The following is a 26,688-nucleotide window of genomic DNA, read 5'->3' on the forward strand; positions in this document are numbered from 1 at the left end:
ATTAAAATCTCAATTTGACATGTTGATCTCTGACCAGGTAGCTACTAATTTATTATATGCAAAACACAATACTTTTTGTAATGCAAACAAACCTGGCAGATGGTTAGCTTATCAGATTAGGAAAAAAAGGAAAACTCGAAATATATCTAAAATGATTTACAGAGGGAAGGAGGTGTTCCAACAGGAAGAGATTCAAAAGGCTTTCTGGGAATTTTTTACAGAACTGTATAAAGGGGATAAAATTAATGGTTTAGACATAGACAAATATTTAGACAAGGAGAAAATACCTTCAGTTAGAGAAGAACACAGGCAAAAATTGAATCAACCAATAACCTCGGGGGAAATCCTGCAGGTAATTAAGCAATTAAAGCCAGGGAAAGCACCAGGTACAGATGGCTTGACAGCGGTTTACTATAAAAACTTACAGTTAGAAATGGTAGAACCTCTTAGAGAATTATTTAATATGATTCAAACGGAAGGTAAAGTCCCTCCATCTTGGAAGACAGCGTTTATATCTTTGATACCCAAAGAAGATCAAGATACTACTCAACCCAAAAATTATAGACCCATTTCATTACTGAATGTAGATTATAAAATTTTTACTAAAATATTAGCAAATAGGTTAATGTTGGTCATTCAACAATTGATACATACGGACCAAACAGGTTTTATACAAGGGAGACAGATGAAAAGTAATGTCAGATTAATTATTAATGCATTAGAATATTTGGGAAAGAACAACCAGATCCCTGCTGCGTTTATATTTTTGGATGCTGAGAAGGCCTTTGATCGAGTTAACTGGCAATTTCTGTTGAAGATATTGCAAAAAATGCAGATAGGAGATAATTTTTTACAGTCAATTAAAGCAATATACCAACAACAAACAGCACAAATCATAGTCAATGGAAGTTTAACAGACTCTATTCAAATTGGAAAAGGTACAAGACAGGGTTGTCCTTTGTCCCCATTATTGTTTATTATAACTTTGGAAGTATTGTTGAATAAAATACGGGGCTTGGATGGTTTAAAAGGGATCAAGATTAGGCAGCAAGAATATAGAGTCCGCGCTTTTGCGGATGATTTGGTCATAATATTGGAACAACCGCAGGAATCCAGTATGGTCTTAATGAATACGATTAATCAATATGGTCAAGTGTCTGGCTTTAAAATAAACTTAGGAAAAACCAAAACATTAGCTATAAATATGAATATTAAACAAAAGGAAGAATTAGGAGTGATGCTAGGATGTGAGGTAGTTAAAAAAGTCAAATATCTTGGAGTTAACATTTTAACTTCAAATGGGAAGTTATATAAGCATAATTATGAACCACTTTGGCATAGCATACAGACAGAGATGAAAAAATGGGAGAAATTGCACTTATCTTTGCTGGGCAGGATAGCGGCAGTGAAAATGAACATTTTACCAAAATTTTTATTTCTTTTCCAAATGTTACCTATACTTAAAAAAGATGCGAACCTTTTAGAATGGCAGAAGGGTATCAACAAATTTGTGTGGGCAGGAAAGAAGCCGAGGGTAAAGATGAAAATAATGCAAGATGTACGTGAGAGAGGAGGACTGAAACTACCTAATTTAAAACTATATTATGATGCAGTGGTATTATCTGTAATTAGTGATTGGATTCATTTAACCAATGATAGAATATTGAACATTGAGGGACACGATCTGGTATTTGGTTGGCACGCTTACCTGTTATTCAACAAAAAATTGGATAAGAACTTTAAAAGTCATATTTTAAGAAATGCTTTATTGCGGGTTTGGAAGAAATACCAATATAAATTAAATGACAAGATACCCATGTGGGCAATCCCTAGACATGCAATTGAAAATATGAATACAGCACAAAAACAGGACAGATTTACTTACAGACAGCTTCTTACCTCGGAAAGGGGGGTATTACAATTAAAATCTTTAGAGGTATTAAAAGAGGAGAAGGTAATTCAAACATGGTTCCAGTATGGGCAATTACAGGCTAGGTGGAAAATAGATCAAAAAATTGGTTTTATTCAAGTTGAGGATAATCTGTTTAAACAAATAAGAGATCAAAGCTTAATGCATATAAAGAGGATATATAATGTATTAATACAGATGGATTCGGAAACAGAATTAGTTAAAGATTGTATGATAAAATGGGCTCAAAATATTGAGGAACCAATAATGTTGGATACATGGGAAAGAATCTGGGTAAGAAATGTGAAATTTACACAAGCTCAAAATCTGAGAGAAAATTTTTACAAGATGTTCTATAGATGGCATTTAGATCCTAAAAAGTTGGCTTCTATGTATCCGAATGTACAGCCTAAATGTTGGAGATGTGGTTCTCTCGATGCTACATATTATCATATATGGTGGACCTGCCAAAAGGTTAAAGCATTTTGGATAAAAATATGGTGGGTCATGCAAAATGTTTTTAAAAGAAGGATAAAGTTTAGTCCTCAGTTATTTTTACTAGGTATATGTACTGACTTTACAGTGGTAGAGACCAATTTGACTCTGCACCTGATAACTGCAGCAAGACTGTTGGTGGCGCAATATTGGAAGAAGGAAGACTTGCCTACAATTCAAGAATGGACATTGAAAGTAACAAACTTAGCTGAAATGGCTAAAATATCGGCATATCTCAAAGATCATTCAAATGAGAGATATAAACGAGACTGGAAAAAATGGATTGACTATATACAAAATAAATACGGGACTAAGAAATTCCAGTTAGCCTATGCTTAAGATCAGAAATGATTTAAATTGTTTAAAGTTAGTTCAGTAAGAAGAAGCTAAGGTCAATCTAGAATGTTATTAATTTCTTTATTTCTTTTTTCTCAATAGATTTTAGACTGTGTTAGTTAAAATTCTATACCGTGTACGGGTTCTGGGAAGTCGGGGGGGGGGGGAAGGAGGAGGGGGGGTGGGGGGGTGGAGGGAGGGAGGGGTATACACACAAAAAAAATTGTACTTCAATGTTTTAATGATTGACAAATGATGAAAAAAAAAAATAAAAATAAATAATGAGATAAATAGATAAATAAGTAGGTAGGAGGATGGGTAGGTTTGTGGGAGACAGAGAGAAACAGAGAGACAGAGATGGTGCCCGTGGAACAGATAAGAAATCTTGGAAATTAAAATGACATTGGAAAAAAAAAAAAAAAAAAAAAAAAAAAAAAGAAAATAAGACCGTGTCTTATTTCCGGGGAAACATGGCAACAAAGGAAAAAATGTTTGTGTTTCACACACACACACACACACACACTAAATGAAGGTGCTCGGAGTGAAGGAAAATGTTAGAAGGAGAAGCAGGGGGGGATATGAGGCAAAAGGACTTGAGGACTTAATTTGCAACATTGCAATAAAAGAGGACCATGAAAATTACAGATCCCTCACATCCTGGACCTAAATTGTTTCAACCCCTATCCTCAAAACGATGCTATAGGGCACTGCACACCAGAACAACTAGACACAAGGACAGTTTTTTCCCCGAATGCCATCACTCTGCTAAACAAATAATTCCTTCAATGCTGTCAAACTATTCACTAAGGCTGCATTACTATTACTATTAGTCTTCTCATCATTCCTATCACCCATTTCCTCCCACTTATGACTGCAGGACTGTAACTTTGTTGCTTGTATCCTTATGACTTATATTGTTATTGATTGTTTCCTGACTGCTTATTTGTACCTTATGACTATCATTAAGTGTTTTTCCTTATGATTCTTGATGAATGTATCTTGCCTTTTTATGTACACTGAGAGCATCTGCACCAAAGACAAATTCCTTGTGTGTCCAATCATACTTGGCCAGTAAAGAATTCTATTCTGTTTGTTCTGTTCTGTTCTGTTCTGTTCTGTTCTGTTTTATATGAAGTAAAAGGGCTTGAGGGCTTAATTTGCAATATTGGGCTTGAAATTCCTGAGCTAAATACACACTGAACATTTCTATTCCTTTTATTCTAATATTCCCTAATCAAAGGCCTCCATGTATGAAAATCACAATTAATTGGAACAGAACTTTTCATCTGGGCATTTTGAGTTATACGTACAGAACATTGAGCTTTGGTTGTACATTATTTTTAAATGGCTAAAAAAACTAAACATTCTGTGTAGCCCTAATCTCCCCCCCAAAAGCCAGCCTGATTTGTTGAGTTTTAGACCCAACACTTCACTGAATAACTCACAACTGGATTGTGTTAATCCAGCATCTCTAAACCATAAACCACCATGGTGGATTCATATAACAAACCATGGTTTATATAACATGTGAATCAAATCCATTTGGACCAATCTGGGCAAAGAAAGTAGGAAGCAGCAATCCCTTTGTAGATCCTACATCCATTGGTTTAACAACTTCAAAATAAATAAATAAAAACTTTCACTCTCTTCTTCAGTCAACAGACAAAATCAAGAGGCTTGAAGGAAAACAAGCATACAGTAGATGTGTGTGGGTGTTAAAAAAGGTATTCATCTAAGCTCACTGCCTACATTGACTCAACAATACTTTTTCTCAAGATCTGTGTTGGCTTATTTAACGCATGAAATGATTGGAAAAAGGAAGGAGGGAGGGAGAGGGGGGAAGAAAGGAAGGAGGAGAGGGAGGGAGAGAGGGAGGGACGGACAGGGAGAGAAAGAAAGAAAGAAAGAAAGAAAGAAAGAAAGAAAGAAAGAAAGAAAGAAAGAAAGAAAGAAAGAAAGAAAGAAAGGCAGTGGGAGAGAAGGAAGGAGAGAGAACAAAAGAAAAAAGGGAGGGAGAGAGAGAGAAAGAAAGAAAATGTTTGTGAAGAGGAGAAGGAGGGAGGGAGGGAGGGAGGGAGAAAGAAAGAAAGAAAGAAAGAAAGAAAGAAAGAAAAGGAGGAAGAAAGGAAAAAATGGGCAGAATATCCCTGCCTCAAACAGTTTTACAGATTAAATTAGACAAGGAGCACATCAGGTAATTCTGAATATATTTCAACAAATGGATTTCCCCCCTCTTTCTTACTATTTTTATTTCAGGAACTTTTTGTCACATTATCCCAAAAAGTCTATCAGACACACTGAAAGAAAAACTCTGAAGCTGGCCCTCCGGCTATTTTGCAACAGCTGCTGGTTTCTTTTCCTTTCTTTTTTCTTTCTTTCTTTCTTTTTTTCTTTCTATTTTTTTAAATCATGGTATTCACTCCTGTCCCCAAAGCCTGACTTACCCTCCGGGAAATTTTTTGGATGTATCTACATACCCACAGATCTCTTGCAAGTTCCCAGGGGGAAAATGTGCCGATGGCTGTAACCTTGCAAGCAAACGAAGCTCTCTGCGGTTTTAAATGGAAGGATTTGAAAAATGGAGAAAGGACATCAGGCGTCGAGTGAGGATCAGTTTCAACCCAGCTGTCAATCAGGGAAAGTGGCTTCTGATGGCTGACAGGTTCGGTATAACTAATCAATTACGGACTGGGCTGTCATGGCGTATGGGTAGTCCTCGACTTATGTCCACAATGTGGACTGACCAGGGGTGGGATTCAGCCAGTTTGGACCGGTTCAGGTACACTGAATGTTAATTTTCATCTGGTTTGCTGAAACAGTAGTTGCAAGGACTGGCTGGCCCAGCCCGCCCCTCTCTCCCAGGAGTCTCCACACGGCCCATTTTGGATGCAAGGTAAGTGCAGGGCCTGTGTGGAACCTCGGTGGGGGCAAAAAACGGGCCTCCTGGAGATTCCGGAAGTCCGGAAATGGGCCTGTTTCGGCTCTCCGGAGGGCCTCCTTTTCACCCTCCCGGAGGCTTGAAAAAAAACTCCGAAGTCTGTGAAATGCAAAAACACCCCACACACCCACACACCATGGTGCAGGAAGGCAACTAGGCCACACCCCAGAGGTGGGTTCCTACCGGTTCAGCCCGGTTCAGCCGAATAGATAGTAACTCAGCCGGACACGTAACTGTATTGGTTCTATCCTTTATTTTCTCTTCTGCACATACGGAGAACAAACTTCATTGAAAAAATGTAGTTTTTTCAGGAACAGTCTGCAGGCTTCAGCAGGGCTGAGGGAAGGCAAAAATGCCTCCTTTTTAACGAAAAACGGCCTGTTTTACAGCCATTTTTTGCAAAATCGAGGGCGTTTTTGCCTTCCCCCTGCTGAAGGCTGCAGAGCTCTCCTGGGGGTTGGGGAGGACAAAAACTTTTTGTTCTCACTGGGTAGTTTGCATGCGCTCCCTTAGCTCCAGCGAGGCTGGAGTCTCCCTCCCCCCCCCCGTCAAAACATTTTGCCACTGTTTCAGTGGGCATGGCTTGGTGAGAGGGTCATGTGACTGAATGTGCGTGAGTGACATCAAGTTGGCCATGCCCACTCAGTCACATACCCCCATCTAGCCATGCCCTCCAAACCAGCAGTAAAAAAAATTGAAACCCACCCCTGCCACACACCCCTGGCCACACACACACACCCTTTTTTCAATCCCACCACTGGGACTGACCTTTCCCTCGCTAAGCAAGGTGGCTTTTGTGATTTGAAACAGTTGATTTTGCCATGATGGTTAATTAAGCCGAAGAGTGCCATTGTTAAGTGAATCGGGAGGTCATTAAGTGAATATGGCTTTTCCCCCACAGCCCCCCCCCATCGATTTTGCTTGTGGGAAGTTGGCTGATAAAGTTGCAAAGGGAAATTATGGGGCCCCGGGATGCTGCATTCATTGAAAATGCAGGTAGTCCTCAACTTACGACAGTTCATTTAGTGATAGTTCCAAGTTACAATGGCACTGAAAAAAAATAACATGCCCATTTTTCATAGTTACGACCTTTGCAGCCTCCCCAGGATCATTTGCTCAAAATTTAGATTCTTGGCAACTGATTCATACTTACGACCGTTGCAGTGTCCCAAGATCTTGTGACCCCCTTTTGCGACCTCGTCAATGGGGGAAGCCAGGTTCACTTAACAACAACCAGGTTACTAACTTAACCACTGCAGGAGTTCACTTAACGACGGTGGTGAGGAAGGTCGTAAAATGGGGCAAAACTTACTTAACAAAGGTCTCACTTAACAACAGAAATGTTGGGCTCCATTGTGGTCATGAGCCAAGGACCCACCTGGTTGCCAAGTGCCTGAATTTTGAAGTGGCGATGGTCCTAAGTGAAATCGGGGTACAATGATTAAAAGGTAAATGTTCCCTTCGCACATATGTACTAGTCGTTCCAGACTCTTGGGGGCGGTGCTCATCTCCATTTCAAAGCCGAAGAGACAGCACTGTCCGAAGACGTCTCTGTGGTCATGTGGCCAGCATGACTCAACCCCAAAGGCATACGGAACGCTGTTCCCTTCCCACCATTATTTTTCTACTTGCATTTTTTACGTGCTTTGATACTGCTAGGTTGGCAGAAACTGGGACAAGTCACGGGAGCTCACTCCATTATGCAGCGCTGAGGGATTTAACAATAATTAAACACCCCTAAAGACCCACTTCTCCTTCCCTCTGTTCCTTCTATAGCTACATTTCTATCTATCTAGCCTAAAGTCTGAAATCCATGAAGGTTGGCTTTGAACACACTTTAAAGATGCAGGTCATTGACTCTTTCCTAAAACACACACACACAGAGAGAGAGAGAGAGAGACAGCTAAATACAAAGACACACACACACACATCCCCAAGTTCCATCTTTGCTAACCTGAGCTGAACTCAAACATCTCCAATCCAGCTTTTGACTCCCTGGGCCCCAACCAGAGGGATTTGAAATCCTTCACAAGGTTGATTCCACACACACACACACACACACACACACACGTAATAAACTCGACAACCCCCCTGGCTAGGCGTCTGCCTGTGTCTTCCGACGGGAAAGAAAAGCTGTCTCTCAGATCTGTCCTTTGAACGTCGCTAGACGGCCTTCCTTCCCTCCTCTGCCTCTCTGTGCAAGCCAAATGCTTAGATCATTTCTTTATGCCTTTTGACAGTCGGCCCATTATGACTGCTTTGGCAAACGTCAATCGCCCAAATATTTCCCGGATAATTTGAGGCTTTGGAGGGAGAAGGGGAGGAGAGGAGAGCTGGAGAGGAAAGGCTAGCATTCAGCCAGACCGCTTACCATCGAGGGAAAAAAACTTTTTTTTAACAACAGGTTCCTTTTTTGAATATTCCCTTCCTTAGCTTTCTACATTCTATGTCTTTTGGGTCCATAAATGTAGGATAGGATAGGATGAGAGGAGAGGAGAATGAAATGAAAATGGAATAGAATAGAGAATGAAATGAGAATGGGATGGGATGGGATGGGATGGGATGGGAGAAGAGAAGAGAAGAGAAGAGAAGAGAAGAGAAGAGAAGAGAAGAGAAGAGAAGAGAAGAGAAGAGAAGAGAGAATGGAATGGAATAGAGAATGGAATGGAATGGAATAGAATAGAATATGAAATGAGAATGGAATGCAACAGAACAGAAGAAAGAATAGAATAGAATAGAGTAGAGTAGAATAGAATAGGCAAATGGAATGGAATAGAATAGAATATGAAATGAGAATGGAATGCAACAGAACAAAAGAATAGAATAGAATAGAATAGAATAGAATAGAATAGAATAGAATTCTTTATTGGCCAAGTATGTTTGGACACACAAGGAATTATTTGCTCTCAGTGTACATAACGTGCTTAGCTTGACTCTGCTGGGGCATCATCCCCTTCCTCAAACTAAAGAGAAACAATCCTCTGTCTCACCCCATCCAGGATACCTAAAAAAAATTGGGACAACTTCTGGAGGATTCGGGGGCCATGCGAGAAGAGCATACCAATTCTCACATGGCCTCCACAGCTGCCAAAAATTGTCCCCAAATGCTTTTTGAGAATAGTTGTTGGTGAAAAGCTGGCGTGTCACCCAAAATGACGTGGCGTGTCATTTTAACACATGTGTCATAGGTTCATCATCACTGCAGTAAAAAATATCCCGCTTGCCCCCCATCCTCTGAAAGGGTGTCCGGTCGTTGCAAGAGAGGAATAGCAAGGAAGTGGGGATCTGTTGACTAGCTTGTCTTTTGTGGGGGATGATGAGTGTTTAAAAAATGTCCCTTGTAAAATGCTCAGCAGAGAGATGGAGAAATGATGGAAGCAGCAGAGAGAACCCAAGCTGTGGTTTGCTTTTTTTCCTCTTTCTTTCTCTTTTTATCCAAATGCTCTTTCTGAAGAGGAGGGTACCAATTTCCATGACAACAATTCAATTAAATGTAGAAAGTAAAGCCTGTGTCAGAACCAAACTGATGGGGGGGGGGGAACGGTGGGGTGAATGTGTGCTTTGCGAAGGAAAAAATGTACCAAGAAAAGGAAGAAAAGGAAGAGGAGGAGGAGGAGGAGGAGGAGAGGAGGGGGGAGGGAGTGACTAAGTAAAACGAACTAAGTTTAAATGCAACAGCTCAATTATTAAAAGTGAATCGGGCGCTCTGAAGCAGGTCTCAGAGAGAAAGGAAAACAGGTGGGAAGCAGGTGGAAGAAAGAAAGTCATGTGGCTTTCTCCTTTGGAGTTTCAATTGCCAAGGTCACCCTCAGCTCCAAAAATGTGCTGGCGTGAAACCTGAAAGAAGGCACATTGAGAGGAGGAGGAGGTGGAGCTGGAGGGGCAGGAAGGGAGGGAGGGGAGAGAGAGGAAGGGATGGAGGGAAGGAGGGGAAGGGGGGAGGGGAGGGAGGAGAAGGAAGGGGAAGTGATGTTCAGATTAACAGAGTTGGAAGGGACTGTGTAGGTCCAACCCCCTCTGCAAGTAGGAGATCCTACACCATTTCTGACAGATGGCAGTCCAGTCTCTTCTTGAAAGCTCCCAGTAATGAAGCTCCCACAACTTTTGAAGAGAAACTTCTGTTCCATGGGTTGATTGCTCTCAATATCAGAAATTTTCTCCTTATTTCCAGTTTGAATTTCTCCTTGGTCAGTTTCCACTCATGATTCCTTGTGTGGCCTTCAGGTGCTTTGGAAAACAGCTTGACCCCCTCCTCTCTGAGGCAGCCCCTCAAGTATTGGAAGAAGCTCTCCTGTCTTCCCTGGCCCTTCTCTTCACTAGACTAGCCATGCCCATTTCCTGCAACCGTTCATCGTATGTTTTAGCCTCCAATCCCCTCATCATCCTGGTTGCTCTTCTCTGCACTCCTTGTAGAGTCTCCACATCTTTTGTATAGTATGGTGAGCAAAACTTGCTAAGGTATTATAGAGCGGCATTAGTACTTTGAATGGTTATAAATTGGGGGTGTCCTGTAAAAGAGAGGGGGGGAGGGAGGGAGGGAGGCCAAGCAAAACTAGCCTGCATAGCTTTAGCCCAACTCATATTCCAATATGGAGGAGCTACCAGCGTGAGCTCCGATTCAGCAGGTTTAAAGTTAGTAAAAAGTAACAGACCACTCTCAAAGGATAGACCCCTCCTCCTCCTCGTCGTCCTCTTCTTCTCTCTCTATCTCTCACTCTCCCCCTCCCCTCTCCATGCAGGAGTCATTTAATAAGGCAAAAACTCATTTCGTTGCTCCTCCGCGTTCAGGGCCCCATCGCCATGGCGACAGTTGGTGAATCAGATATCAGTAGAAATAGCCGCTTGTGCTGTGGCACCATGGGCTTTTCTGATCCCTTGCCAAATAAATAAATAAAAATGCCAAAAATCCTCCAGATCCTGGCTATTAGCAATCCGGTGGTACTGAGCATAGGCTCCCCTTGGTTTTCTAACAGGCCAGTTTTAAGAAATCCACACCCGGAATGGCTCACGTATTTAGGATAATCAATATGGTTTTATTTTATTTTTATTTTTTTCTGACTGCTGCAGGCAAGAAGATCAGCAGATCTGGAAATCCACTGGCTTCCCTTCCTCGAAGGCCAGATGTGTTAGTAGAACTGATCAGCTAGACAGCTACCTTCTTCAAATTGCTTGGTTACTCTTCAAGGAAAGATTGCACAACTGATTGCAATCTACTCAAGGGGCCCCTCTTAAAATGGGCAACAGACAATCTCCTGAATGCAACAATCATCATCATCATCTTCTTTTAATGACCCCATAATCCCTTGCGGGGTGGAGTCTGGGCAACGAAATGGAGCTGAGTGTCTACCGGCCGGATGCCCTTCCTGTCACCAATGAAGAGTTATATTCAACAGATATATTCTCATCTGTGCCATGAGAGAAAAATATCTGCCTCTACCTGGGATCAAACTTACAGCCTCCTGATTGTGAGGCGAGAGCTCCACCTCTAGGCCACCGCACCACTCCTCCACTCCAAAACAGTCCCTGCCAAAGAAGGGGTATTTTTCAGAGTATAAGGCGCACCTTTTTCCCCAAAAAAAGAGGGTGAAAATCTGGTTGCATCTTATACACTGAATGCAGCATTTTTGTCCTCCCGAAACCCCACCCCCTTTGCAAAAATGGCCATGCATAGCCTTTAGGAGGCTTCCAGAGTGCTCCTGGGCTCTGGGGAGGGCAAAAATGAGAGAAAAAAGGCCGCCAGCCCCCAGATGCACTGTATAAGCCTCCTAAAGGCTATGCATGCCCTTTTTTGACAAAGAAAATGGGTCATTTTTGGAAGGTCTGCAGAGTGCAAAAACTTTTTTTTTAATTTGCCTCTTCAAAATCTTGGTGCGTCTTATACTCTGGTGCATCTTATACTCTGAAAAATATGGTAATTCCTTATAATAATCATCCATGCTTTCCCACTCTCACCCAAATCAATCAATCAGAATAGTGTTGGAAGGGGCCTTGGAGGTCTTCTAGTCCAGGATACTATCAAGTTTTAATTTGGCTGTGATCTTAACCCAGGACAACATGGGTAGTCCTTAACTTATGACCACAATTGAGGCCAGGGTTTCTGCTGCTAAGTGAAAAAGTTGTTTGGGAAGTTTGGCCTCCTTTTACAACCTTTCTTGCCACGTTTGTATACAGATTGTTGTGGCCCAGCAGGATCCGGTTGAGCTGCTGATGGACTCGGATAGCAAGGAACCATATGAGTCTGCCATGGAAGATGTGGAGGACTCTGGGCAGGGTTCAGACTCAAGAGTAGGGACCAGAGAGGCTGGTTGGCCACCAGGAGGCGCCTGAGGAATGGAGCAATGGGGAGGATCAAAGGCAGTTTGTCCCTAATGCTAGATTATAAAGGGCTGAGAAACAGAAGCAGCAACTACGTAGGCAGACTCATAGATGATAATTACACACAGGTGGTTGTGCCTGGGCCCCTCCCAAGAGGGTTTATAAGTGAGGCATTGGGTGGGGACATTTGCAGGAAACAACCGTTCAAACTAGTATTGAAGAAATCTGCATTCTAGCCGTGTCTTGTGGAATTATCTGCGTTGCTTTCTTGGAGCTTCTGGGTTGCTGCCAACCTATTATCTTGAACGTGAGTTGCCTGGGCCTTCAGCCAAAGGAGTTATTATCACATTCATTAAATAGTGGCAAACAGCCAAGCCTGTGTTCTGGTTTATTCACAGGCCCGGGGGGGGGGGGGGGGTGTCAGAACACAGATAGTCTGCGATTTACAACCACAATTGAGCCCAAAATTTATGTCATTGAGTGAGACATTTATTAAGTGAGTTTCGCCCCATTTTACAACTATAATTGCCACAGCTGTTAAGTGAATCACAGCATTTGTTAAGTTAGTGATACGGCTGTTAAGTGAATCCAACTTCCCCATTGACTTTGCTTGTCAGAAGGTTGCAAAAGGGACCTTCCGTCATAAGTCCATGCCAATTGCCAAGCTTCTGAATTTTGATCATATGACCATGGGATATTGCAATGGTCATAAGTGTGAAAAATTGGCATAAGTCACTTTTTTTCAGTGCTGTTGTAACTTCGGTGGTTAAACAAATGCTTGTAGGTCAAGTATTGCCTTGTATTCTCAAATTTTTACCATTGGTTTTTAAAACAGTCAATAAAAAAGGCCATAAATTACAAAGAGAGAATCAAGGAAATGTTAAGACATGCTTTTTAGATACATTCATCCTAGGGACACAGTGGCTCAGTGGCTAAGACGCTGAGCTTGTTGATTAGAAAGGTTGGCAGTTCGGTGGTTCGAATCCCTAGCGCCGCCTAATGGAGTGAGCTCCCGATACTTGTCCCAGCTTCTGCCAACCTAGCAGTTCGAAGGTACATTAAAAAATGCAAATAGAAAAATAGGAACCACCTTTGGTGGGAAGGGAACAGCATTCCATGCACCTTTGGTGTTGAGTCATGCTGGCCACATGAACACAGAGACGTCTTTGGACAGCGCTGGCTCTTTGGCTTTGAAATGGAGATGAACACTGCCCCCTAGAGTCAGGAACGAGTAGCAGACATGTGCGAGGGGAACCTTTACCTTTCTCCTAAAATGAAAGGCAGAATTGCAACCAGGATGGGAGATGATAGTTCAGATCTGGGGAGATTTCCATTAGTTTTCTATTTTCTTTTTTTTCTTCTTTTTTTTTTAAGATTTTTTTTTTTACTACGAGAGAGGAAAAAGCCGAGAAGGGCCAGAGAAGATGGCATACGCGCATTGATTACTGGTGCATATATATATTTCCTGAGCAAAGATGACAGCACTATAATAAAACAACAATTCTCCATGGCTTTCGCACCCTGGAAGTATGACTTGACTATTCTTATCTTTATTCAGATATATATTAGCAAGAGAGAGGGAGAGAGAATGCCTTTATCATTCGAAGAGACAGTAATAGGATGTGTTGAATCAGTAAATAAATCCTGTCTGTTTAATCAATGTTGGGAGGGAAATAGCGTTGCCTGGTTTCTGCGTGTCGGTGGATATGTGTGTGTAGGGATGTAAGCGCAATGGTTCAGCAGCCGAAATGAGGAACGCCAACAGACATCCCTGCTCTTTCTGCATTCCTCTCACCTGTTGTGGCCCACCAGCAGCCAGTGAAGCCGGCAGCAGACTCGGGCAGTGAGGCGATTGGGGAGGAACCTGGGCCAGTCCTGGAGTCAGGGAAGGGTCTGAGGAGGGCTCTGTGTTGGAGGCAGAGATGGGGACAGAGCCGTATGCCAGTTATCAGCTGCCTTCAGAGTCAGACATCAGTGAGGCAGAACAGCTGAAGCCTGTTCCCAGCATGCACATGCGCAGAGTTGCCAGACGAAGGGAACAGCTAAAGAACAGGGTTAGGTTGGCAGTTGGCAGAAGCTGGGAGAAGTAATGGGAGCTCACTCCATTACGCGATGCTAGGGATTCGAACCACCGAACTGCCGAGCTTTCTGACTGACAAGCTCAGCATCTTAGCCACTGAGCCACCGTCCCCGTTTACAGGGTACATAAAGTCTACATAAATCAGCAGGTTCCTTCAAAATCCTGGAAGCCTGTAGATCTGGACTCATTTAAAGTCAGCAGGCCTTCTCCAAGTTTGTCTTTCTCCAGTTCAGGGCAAAATCCTGCTCTTTCACAACTGCCTGGTGGAACACACACACACACATACACAACACACTTCTCAAAGAAGAATTATTCATAATGGGAGCTGAAGGCTTTCGTCTTTGTGATTGGGGCTGTTGCAACAACACTTCTTTTGTTCTTCTTTTTACTTTTGACTGCGCTAGAAAACTGTTATTTTGTGATATATATATATATATATATATATATATATATATATATATATATATATATATATATATATATATATATATATATATATATATATATATATATATATATATATATTCTACCTTTTATGAAATGGAAAGGGAGAAAGAAAACAAGACTAGAATTTTTAATTCCCACAACACTGTCAAATAATTTACTGACTGTATTACTATTATTCTTCTCTTCCTTCCTATTATCTATCGTTTCCCACTTATAACTATAACCATGTTGCTTGTATCTTTAAATTTATATTGTTTTTATTTGTTTCTAAGTATGACCTGATAGCTTATTAGTAACCTTGACTATCACTAAGTGTTGTATCTTTTGATTCTTGATGAATATATTTTATTCTCCTTAAGTACACTGAGAGTATCTGTACTGGAGACAAATTCCTTGTGTGCCTAATCACACTTGGCCAATAAAGAATTCTATTCTATTCTATATTCTACAGCAGTGTTTCTCAACCTTGGCAACTTGAAGATGTCTGGACTTCAACTCCCAGAATTCCCCAGGCAGCGAATGCTGGCTGGGGAATTCTAGAAGTTGAAGTCCGGACATCTTCAAGTTGCCAAGGTTGAGAAACACTGTTCTACAGTCTATTCTATTCTATTTCCATTATTCTATTCCATTCCATTCCCTATTATTTTATTCTAGTCTTCATTCCATTATTCTATTCTATTCTATTCCACTCCATTCCATCCCCTATTCTATTATTCTATTCTTTATTCCATTATTCTATTCCATTCCATTCCACTCCATTCCATTCTACAGTATTTTTAAAAAGAGTAAAATGGCAACCATTTTGGATTCCTCCTCAATGAAAATATGTACAGAGAGTTTTACACGACAATTTCACTAAAGGATGATCGTATTTCATTGTAATCATCCAGACATCATCTGCATTTGTAAGTAATTTGTTTGTAAGTCACGAGTAACATCAGGTCTTCCATCCAGGGAGTAATTGGCCCCATAAATTTACCTCTCCAATGTTGAAGGACCCACCGGTCTCTTAGCAATAAGAAGCACGAGGCGAATCCGTTTCTCCACTCATCAATTTCCATATAAGAGGTACATGGCTCCAAAGAAGCCGCAGACATCCCGAAATATTAAATTCCCTCTCAAAGTCAGAGTCAAATTAAAATGGGCCATTACAGCTTCCCGGAACGTAACCACTTTAAGAACACTGCAAAACCGTCACTTTTAGTGAAACATTAGGAAGTATGTTTTGTCGTTCTTAGCATCTTTAGTGAAGCAACCTCAGCTCATTTTCTGAATTTCGGCTTTCTTAACCACTTTGCAAAATTTAGATTATCTATCTGCCCTGTTCTTTGGCGACCTTTTTCTTTTATTGTTTTTGTTCCATTCCCAGAAGCATCCTTTCTGGTTTTCGGATTTTCATGAAGTGGCCTTCTAGAGCAGGGGTCCCCAAGCCCCAGTCCATGGACTGGCACCAGTTTGCAGCATGCCAGGAAGCGGGTGTTGTTGTGGCCCGTCAGCTACCAGTGGAGCTAGCTGCAGAGACAGAGGAGGAGGAGGAGGAGGAGGAGGAGGAGGAGGAGGAGGAGGAGGAGGAGGAGGAGGAGGGGGAGGAGGAGGGGGAGGAGGAGGAGGAAGGGAGGGCGGGCAGGCCTGGGCCAGCTTCGGAATCTCTGGAAGGCTCTGATAAGGAAACAGCATGAGAGACAGAGGCAGAGCGGGGGCCTTCCGTCCTCCCCCAGGTGGAGAGGCGGCAGTCTTCAGGGCCTGAGCTGAGTAAGAGGAAGGAAGAGATGGGGCCCATCCCAGATGCACAGAGGAGAGGAAAGGAGAGGAAAGGAGAAGAGAACAAAGGAAAGCAATAAGCTGGCTCTCGGGGAAAGGTGATAGCCAGCCCCTCCCTGGCTGCGAAATAAATAGGTGGGGTTGGGGAGTGGCTGGTTGTCGCAGACAACTGGATTCTGGGAGTTGGAGTCCACCCATGCTGGCTGAGGAATTCTGGGAGTCAGAGTCCACCCATGCTGGCTGAGGAATTCTGGGAGTCAGAGTCCACCCATGCTGGCTGAGGAATTCTGGGAGTCAGAGTCCATATAGGCTGGCTGAGGAATTCTGGAAGTCGGAGTCCATATAGGCTGGCTGAGGAATTCTGGGAGTTGGAGTCCACCCATGCTGGCTAAGGAATTCTGGGAGTTGGAGTCCACCCATGCTGGCTGAGGAATTCTGGGAGTTGGAGTCCATATAGGCTGGCTGAGGAATTCTGGGAGCTGGAGTCCATATAGGCTGGCTGAGGAATTCTGGGAGTCAGAGTCCACCCATGCTGGCTGAGGAATTCTGGGAGTCGGAGTCCACCCATGCTGGCTGAGGAATTCTGGGAGCTGGAGTCCACTCAGCTTAAAGTTGTCAAGCTGGGGAAACATCACCCTAAAATGTTAATTGCCGCACTGATCTCCACAGTAGCAGCTGCCTGGGCAACGCATGGAACAGCAACTCTTGGAGACAGCACAACTTGGCAACACAACGCTGAAAGAAAGTGGGTGGGAGGAGAGGGAAGAAGGCTGAGCATCAGAGCTGCAGTAAGCGGCAAAGGTGAGCATCAACTGAAGAACATTCAGCCCAATGCTGGTGCTTTGAGCAGGTTGCTCTTCAAAGTCCTGGAATCAAGCCCAAATCGGTGATCATAATTAGATCAGGCTGATTGCCATTCCGGTGATATTTATTAGTTGGTTGCAGAGGTATTTCAGAGCTGGGAGAGGGGGAATCCCACTTTGTAATCCCCCTTGCCCTTTTTTCAGACCGGGTTTTGGATTAAAGTTATAGCCACTGAGTCACTTTCAACAAACTGAGTCGCCCTGCATTGCTTGAAAAACAAATGGTTTTTTGAAACAGGAAATAGATTGGGCCAACCTGGTCTGGTTTTTTTTTTTTTTTTTTTTTTGCTTCCCCTGTTGTGAACAGTGAAAGCAGATAAATATATGCTCTTGCTGCCAGCAGAACATATTGCTAGGTGTTGTTGCTTTTGTTTTTTCCCCTTGCAATGTTGAAATACCTTCTAGCAAAGATTGAGTTGAGCCATGGACAGATATGACAGAATGATAAGGCATCACATTTAAAGGAGGAGAAAACTCATCCAGCTAGAGAAGGTGCTTGGAGTTCAGCTTCTCTCTGGCCACGAAAGGAATTGGCATTCTATGGCCTTTCAAGGGCCAGGAAAACCTCATTCTCTTAGAAACAACACTTAAATCCCTGTCTATATTGCACAAGGGACATGGTGGCTCAGTGGCTAAGATGCTGAGTTTGTCAATCAGAAAGGTCAGCAGTTCGAATCCCTAGCACCACGTAGCAGAGTGAGCTCCTGTTACTTGTCCCAGCTTCTGCCAACCTAGCAGTTTGCAAGCACGTAAAAAATGCAAGTAGAGAAATAGGAGCCACCTTTGGTGGGAAGGTAACAGCGTTCTGTGCGCCCTCGGCATTGAGTCATGCCGGCCACATGACCACGGAGACGTCTTCAGACAGTGCTGGCTCTTCGGCTTTGAAACAGAGATGAGCACCGTTCCCTAGAATCGGGAACGCCTAGCACATATGTGCGAGGGAAACTTTTACCTTTATTGCATATCCCGGCCAAGAGCAATGAAATCTCATGAAGCCTAGAGAGATTTCCTTCGATTGGGAAAGAGGTTTCTAGTCCTTACTCAAATACAGGGCCATCTTAAGAGCATTATGGGTACTGGGGCCCCTACAACAACTACTCACGGGAATAAAAATGCAACTGGTCGATAAAATGAATCATATATTTACATGTTTGTTTTAATTTTTTAAAAATGCAGTAAAATGTAATGATGTTGCTGTATTTATAAGACACAAGGTGCATTGAAGGGTTAACATACACAGATTAATATGGGGCCCACAGGCAAGTACCCATCAGGCCGATGCATGAAGACAGCCCTGCAAAATAGCTTCATGGTTCAACTGCATTGAACCACTGGCTGGCTGTGCGCCCCTCTTGCCAACCAACAAGGTGAGACTAAAAATAATGGGATGATAGGATCCATCTGTTCACAGCTAAAGGCCTGTCCTTGCCTGGTGGGCAGAGTGAGTAAATTCTTCTTTAAAAGGAGAATATTTGTAGCTCAGGGTTGAGCTGTGCCATCCTTGCTGTTCTCTGAGCTTCGTGGTTTGGTTGCAGAAGTTTCATGACCCAACTAGGTAGTATCATCAGTATTAGAAGGGAGTGGGGTTTGTGGAGGAGGAGGAGGAAGAAGAAGAGGAGGAAGAGGAGGAGGAGGACTGTGGGGTCCTTCATGCTCTCTGAGCTTGGTTGTTTTCTTGCAGATGTTTTATTGCCCAAACTAGGTAACATCATCAACACTAATGATGATCTGACATTCATGATGTTACCTAGTTTGGGTAATGAAATGTCTGCAAGAAAACCACAAGGCCCAGAGAGCACCAAGAACCTTACAGACTTCCTCCTCTTCTTCTTCTCCACTCTGCAAACCCCTTCCCCTTCTAGTCCTGATGATGTTACCTGGTTAGGTCATGAAACACCCACAGGAAAACCACCAAGGACCCCTCAAACAGGATGGAGCAGCTGAGGCTATCTGTAGGTCACAGCAGGAAAGAAGGGACAAGCCAGAGAGAAAATCAGAAACCCTGAAAGATGTTGTGGCCCACCAGCAGTCGGACAGTGAGAAGATTGGGGAGGAACATGGGCCAGTCCTAGAGGCTGGGGAAGGCTTGGATGAGGGCTCTGCGTCAGAAACAGCGATGGGGCCAAGGCCATCTGGCAGTTATCAGGTGCCTTTGGAGTAGTGAGGCAGAGGAACAGCTGGAGCCTGTTCCCAGTGTGTGCATGCATGGAGCTGCCAGAAGAAAAGAACAACTCAGAAATCAGGGTCAACTTGGGAGTAAAGCCACAGGTGGGTGAATGGCCCCTCCCATAGGAAATAAAAGCAGAGCGAAAGGGAAGTGGGCTTTTGCAGGAAATAATTCATACATTTGGTCATTAGATTCATTTCAGGAGTGTGAAGATCTGTCCGTGAATCTCAGAGACTCTGTGCCCAGTCTTTCCTTGCACAGCCCCGCATTTGGGAAATATTTACATGGCAGCTTTCCAAGATAGATAAGGTCTGTAGTCATCATTATTCCTTTGAAAGGCCTTTGCTGAATGTGAAGGAGAAGAATTCACATCCGTTTAATAAAAGGGGTTTAATAAAAGGTGCTTTGGGGGGAAGCCTAGGTCAGAACAAAAGAGAGCAAAGAGTTCAGGGATGCCTAATCTCTAGCAGAAAGAGGCCATCTCCTGGCCAGGAGAATAAGCCACTTCAGAACTTTCGCTTTGCTGATTACAGCAGCCGGCCAGTTAAGAGAGATTTAGAGAGCAAGATTTCTTTCTAACCAACTGCCCAGGAAATATCCTGCCCTGCAGTTTCCCAAAGAAAAAAAAAACAGATTCCCAAAGCAAGGTCCCTTCTTTCCACCGAAGGTCCAGAAGAGAGAAGATGGGGAAGGGAACAGAGGGCAAAGCATCACGATATCGCCAGGACCCTCTGAGCTGGCAAGGGAGGAGTGGAATAATTAAATAACCCAACTCCCCTGCCCCAAAAATACAAAAAACGTTCCTCTTCCGAACTTCCGCCGTTTTGTAAGTGAACTCCTTAGCCTGACAGCCTGACATCTTTTTCAAACATCGGGAGGGCTTTTATTCAGTCTTGACACCTCAAGGAAAGGAGGAGGAGGAAGAGAGAGGGGGGGAGAGAGATATGCACTGCCTTCCCTCCACATCTCTAAAATCAAGTCTTCAAAATGAAAGGAGAAAAACATACACAGAGTGAGAGAGAGGTGACATTTCTCGGCAGGGGGAAATCAAAGAGAAACGAGAGTTGCCACCCTCCCAGAAATAGTGCTCCGAAGGAGTGAAGAGATATTTCAGGAAAGGAACACCCTAGAAACCGCAGCGTGAAGAGCCCCAAGGATCTGCAGCGCAGATTCATGTCAGCAACAAAGGATTATCTACTCTATCGGCAATGAAATCAATAAAGAAGCACGCCAATCCGATTGCAAAGGCAGAGAGGGTCCCATTTAGTCCTGGCAAGGGACTTTGGTGGTTTTTAAAAACAGGTTCCAGGAAAGAGACTGAAGGGGGATGTGGGGGGAGTTATAGACCTCTAAACTTCAAAATGATGAAGCCCCCCTCCCAAAAAAATGTTTGGTAGGTCAAGTCCCAGATTAGAGGTTGGGATCATTATTATTATAGAATTGTATCACAGCGGCCAGTTGTTTCGCCGGATTTGGCATTGGTTACTAGTCGGGCCCCACCCAGGGGCCTAGGACGTCGTAACGTATTTTCGTAATATGCGTGCAGATCCAAGCAGTGCGGCTTTTTGCATTTGACTGATGGTGATTTTGTCAATTTTTAACTGTTTTAAATGTAATTCCAGTGCTTTTGGAATAGCACCCAGTGTGCCAATTACCACTGGAATTACCACTGCTGGTTTGTGCCATAGTCGTTGAATTTCAATTTTTAAGTCCTGGTATTTTGCGATTTTCTCATGTTCCTTCTCAGCGACCCTGCTATCACCTGGTATTGCAATGTCTATGATTGTGACCTTATTCTTCTCAACCAATGTGATGTCTGATGTATTACGCGTCAGTATTTTGTCTGTTTGTATGCGAAAATCCCACAAGATCTTGACCATCTGATTTTCGGTGACTTTTTCAGGCTGATGTTCCCACCAGTTTGTTGCTGTTTTAATATTATAATTTTTGCACAAATTCTAATGGATCATTTGTGCTACTGAATTGTGCCGCAATTTATAATCAGTCTGCGCAATTTTTTTACAGCAGCTGAGTATGTGATCAACAGTTTCATCAGCTTCTTTGCAAAGTCTGCATTTGGCATCATCAGAGGATTTTTCGATTTTGGCCTTAATGGCATTTGTGCGGATAGCTTGTTCTTGCGCAGCCAGGATTAGTGACTCTGTTTCTTTTTTTAATGTACCTGTTGTTAACCATAACCAAGTTTGTTCACTGTCCACTTTATCTTTTCTTTTTTCCAGAAATTGGCCATGCAGTGCTTTGTTCTGCCAACTCTCCATTCTTGATTTTATCACATCTTTTCTGTATTCTTGTTTCGTCTGTTGGGCCTTCAGTAGTTTTTTGTTCTTTACTTCGATTAATAGATGTTCTTGACTTTCTTTTAAATAATCAGCCAGTGCATGTTTTTCTTCTTCAACTGTTTGCTTCACTTGTAATAATCCTCTGCCACCTGATTTTCGGGGCAGATACAGTCTATCAGTATCACCACGTGGATGTAAACTGTAGTGCATTGTCATTAGTTTCCTGGTTTTTCGGTCCAAAATGTCCAAATCAACTTGTGTCCAGTTAACTATACCAGCTGTGTATCTTATAACTGGTATTGCCCAGGTATTTATGGCCTTGATTGTATTTCCACCATTCAATTTAGTTTTCAAAATTTTCCTAACTCTGTTGGTGTACTCTCGCCTGACAATAGTTTTTACTTCTCCATGCTTGATGTTATCCAACTGCAGAATGCCTAAGTATTTGTAGGCTTTATTTTCATTGCATTTAATTAGTTGGCCATTGGGCATTTCAATTCCCTCACATGCAGTGATTTTGCCCCTTTTTATGGATACAGTGGCGCATTTTTCCATGCCAAACTGCATTGAAATATCGGTGCTGAATACTCGGACTGTGTTTGTCAATGATTGGATTTTTATTTCTGACTTTCCATAGAGTTTCAAATCATCCATATATAGTAAATGCGAAATTTTTTCAGCTTCTTTGGCTGTTTGGTAGCCTAATTTCATTTTTTTTTTAAGATTACTGATAGTGGGATCATTGCGATGATGAAGAGAAGAGGTGAAAGTGAATCACCCTGGAAAATTCCTCGCTTGATATTAACCATTCCGTAGATCTCATTCCCTCCTGCCAACTCAGTTCTCCATTGTTTCATCGCCTTTTCAGTAAAGGATGTAATATTTTTGCTAATGCCAGTTGTTTCTAAGCATTTTATGATCCAACTATGTGGCAGTGAGTCAAATGCCTTTTTGTAATCAATCCAGACCATATTCAAGTTCGTTTTTCTGTTCTTACAATTTTCTAATATCATTTTATCAATTAGGAGCTGATCTTTTGTGCCCCTGCTCCTTCTTTTGTTGCCTTTTTGCTCTACTGGCAAGATGTTGTTTGTTTCCAAATAATCCATCATGTTATCTGCATTGCCTGTGAGTAATTTGAAGGTTGTTGGCAAGCATGTTATTGGTCTGTAGTTTTCAGGTGTTGTTCTTTTAGTTGCATCTTTCTGAATCAAGTATGTTTTTCCAGTTGTCAACCATTCATCAATTTGGCCCTTTTGTAAAATTTCATTCAGTTGCCTGGCCAATATTGCATGTAAACTGGTCAGATATTTGAGCCAGAAACCATGTAATTGGTCCTTTCCAGGTGATGTCCAATTCTTTACCTTTTTTACTCGATTTTTGACCATCTCAGTTGTTATTTCTAATACTTGCATTTGTTTGTTGCCAATGCTTTTCTCAAAGTCATGTATCCACTTTGCTTCCTTATTGTAGTCCTTTGCATTTTCCCACAATTCTTTCCAGAATTCAACTGTGGCCTGCTTTTCTGGTTTTTCACTTTTGGTGTCACCATTCACATTAAGACTTTGATAAAAACGCCGTTGGTTTGATCGAAATTGCTGATTTTATTTATATTGGATGATTTGTGCCTCATATCTTTCAATTTTTCTAGCTGTTGCTGTTATCCGCTGTTTTACAATCTCTACAGCTTCATTGATGTTTCTTGTATCCAATCTATATCTTCTGATTAGCCGATCTATGGTTTTGTTGTTTTTAAGCCGTTGCTCATGCATGTTCTTTAAGTTACTAGCATCTGCCCTTAATTTTTTTACTTTTTGTTCTAATCGGATTTTCCACTTTGGCTTTGATGCTTTTTCTGTTGTGTGACTAGGTACTTTGATTTTAATGCCTAGTTCATTAGTGACTATTACAGCTGCACTGTACATTAACTGGTTCGTTTCCAAGATGGATCCCAATTCAATTGTTGAAAACACTGCATTAACCATTTTCATGATAGGGGCCAAAATTTTCTTAGGCACAGTTTTTAGTGATGGTAAACGTTGCCTTTCCTCATTAAGCAGAAAATGCTCCATGATCTTATCCTTCAATTCTTTTTGTTTTTGAGTTAGTTCATCAGTTGGTTCAGTGATAACTGGTTCTAGTGGTAGTGATGTTATTTCCTCCCCGAGAGCTTCTTCTGGGAGTTCTACTATAATGTCTTAAGTTGTGTCCTGCATATCAGTTATTTCTGCTTGTGATATTGTTTTTTTGGTTTTGCAATTTGCCTGAATTTCCTCTAGTTCAACTTCACTAAACACTTTATTCCGTATAATAAATCGCCTTTGATCTGCTAGTCGTTGTTCACTAACATTTGAATCTGGATATTGTTGTTTCCATAATTCATACATTCGCTTTAAATAGCCTCTTTTTTCTGGCTCTGAGTTGTAGTAACAGGCCATTATGGCACGGTTTTCATCTGCACTATATTTTTGTCGTTTTGTTGGCTGGTCCACTTGTAGCCCACTTGTCGATGGATGTCCAGGGACCCCAACATCCGCCGCGGCCCTTGTTAACCCGCGCGACGACCGATGCGGTATGGAATTCTTATTCGTTTTTTTCACCATATTGTATGGGTTGGCGGGGGTTTTTTATGGGACCAGATGCCAACCTGACCCCAACCCTCCTCCTTTCTCATCCGGGCTTGGGACCGGCAACGGCGAAGTTGTTGTTGTTGTTGTTGTTGTTGTTGTTGTTATTATTATTATTATTATTATTTTAAAAAGGCAAACATCAGAAAATAAATCAATGGAAGTATTTGAGGCTCAGCTTTGAACTATGGGGTCCTTGGAGCTCTCTGAGTTTGGTTGTTTTCTTGCAGACATTGCATGACCCAAATAGGTAACATCATCAGTGCCAGAAGGGAGTGAGGTTTGGGAGGAGGAGAGGGAGGAGGAGGGGGAGGAGGAGGCAGGGGACGATTGTGGAGTCCTTGGAGGTCTCTGAGCTTGATTGTTTTCTTGCAGACATTGCATGACCCAACTAGGTAATATCATCAGTGTAAGGAGGGAAGGGGGAGGAGCAGAAGGAGGACTCAGTAGTCCTTGGTGCTCTCTGAGCTTGGTGGTTTTCTTGCAGATGTTTCATGACCCAAGTAGGTACCATCATCAGTGATAGAAGGGGGGGAGGAGAACAACAACAACTACTACTATGGAGATTCTTGGCGCTCTCTGAACTTAGGAGTTCTCTTGCAGACATTTCATGACCCAAGTAGGGCACATCATCAGTGCCAGTACTAGCTGATCTGTGTTAGCACTGATGACGTTACCTAGTTTGGTAATGAAATGTCTGCAAGGAAACTACCAAACTCAGAGAGCTTCAAGGGCCTTCTGGAAAATAAAAAGCCAAAAATAGGTCTCCAATACTTTCAAATGTTGGCTAGGTTTATGCTGCACTAATCTGTCATTTGTTTGAGTGATGACACTTTAGCCAATAAACTATGATTGACTGAATACATCCATTGATATGCTAAACTCAAGCCAAGCTTAAATGAGACAAACCACAGGAAGTTTTAAAAGCAACATGAAAACTCAAGTCTCAAATGGTAAGGTTACTCGTGAAATGTCAAAACATCTCACAAGAGAAATAAACATGCAGGCTACTGGCCTTCACCAGCTCCATCTTGGGTGCCTTTGATCTCCCCCAATCTTAAACTGCTCCCCCCTACCACAAAAAAAAATTAAATCAGTGCACTCAATAGAATTTGAACCATATCCAGCTTGTGTTATCAGTTGATTCATAGCAATGACTTTGGATGCAAATTAATCTTTATAACCATTTAACTGGGCTAATGTAAGCATCGTATGTTCATAAACGCACAGTGCAGAAAAAGGATACCTAGGGCAAGGGAACTACAATATTGTAAATTAATTTTTAAGTACTTCGTCTAATCAGAATGCCAGCGAGTTCTTTTAATTACAAGCATTGTTTACCGAGAGAGAGAAAGAAGCACGTCTCTTGTATAGTAATGAGCAAAGGAAGGAAGGAAGAAAAAACACCCACTATATAACTTTCAGGGAACCAAGGTGGATCGTCTCTAAACATCCCTTCATTTCTGTGCAGCTCGGGGTCAAATTACTTATGACATGCACAGAAACTCAAATCGATCACCCGGGCTGGTAGAACAAACTGAAGGGCAGCTGTCGTTTTGATAAAAACGGAATCGGTTTAGCTGGGAACCCACATCGGTAATTCATGAAATGCAATCTCCTTGTGATATCCCAAACAATATCAACACAAACACACACAGACACACAGAAACACACATGCAAACAACAAGAAATACACAGGGAGGTCTAAATAGGATGCTTACATGTCGACTTTACTTTTTCAGAACAAACAGCATTTGGGGGGTGGGGAAACACCAGTTTTGCGTTCACACGCACAGCTCTAATGTTGACTCAGAGCAATGTGGCTCAAGTTTGGCTGTGATGAGCCGGAAGAAGGCACGAAGGTCACACAGCCAGCTGAGAGTTCAAAGTCCCCTTTAATGCTCCAAATATTCCCCCAAACGCTCCCATGTTCTTGACAAGTCCCAGAACAAAGTGCAAACACACACGCATACACACACAGCAGCCTCTGGATGCACCTGTTGTTGCCCACCAGCAGCCAGCGCATCTGGTGGCACACTCAGACAGTGAAAAGGTTGGGGAGGAAGATGGGCCAGTCCTGGAGTCTGGGGAAGGCTCTGATGAGGGCTCTCTGTCGGAGGCAGAGAGGGGGGCATGGCCATATGCCAGTTATCAGCTGCATACGGAGTCAGACATCAGTAGGGCAGAAGAACAGCTGGAGCCTGTTCCCAGTGAGCGCATGCACAGAGTTGCCAGACGAAGGGAACAACTAAAGAACAGGGGTCGACTTGGGAGTAAGGCCACAAGTGGACAATGAATGGCCCCTCCCAGAGGACATAAAAGAGGAGCAAAAGGGGAGTGGAGTTTGCAGGAGACAATTAGTTTGCTTCATTGGTTCGTGTCTCTTGGAGACTGTTGCCAAGTTTTGCAGATATCGGCCGGGCAACTCTCCAAGCCAGAGAAGGTCTGTG

This window comes from Thamnophis sirtalis, unplaced genomic scaffold, assembly GCF_051295495.1.
Source record: "Thamnophis sirtalis isolate CommonGarterSnake01/CBP01778 unplaced genomic scaffold, rThaSir2_p1.2 scaffold_2, whole genome shotgun sequence".
Classification (NCBI taxonomy): Eukaryota; Metazoa; Chordata; class Lepidosauria; order Squamata; family Natricidae; genus Thamnophis; species Thamnophis sirtalis.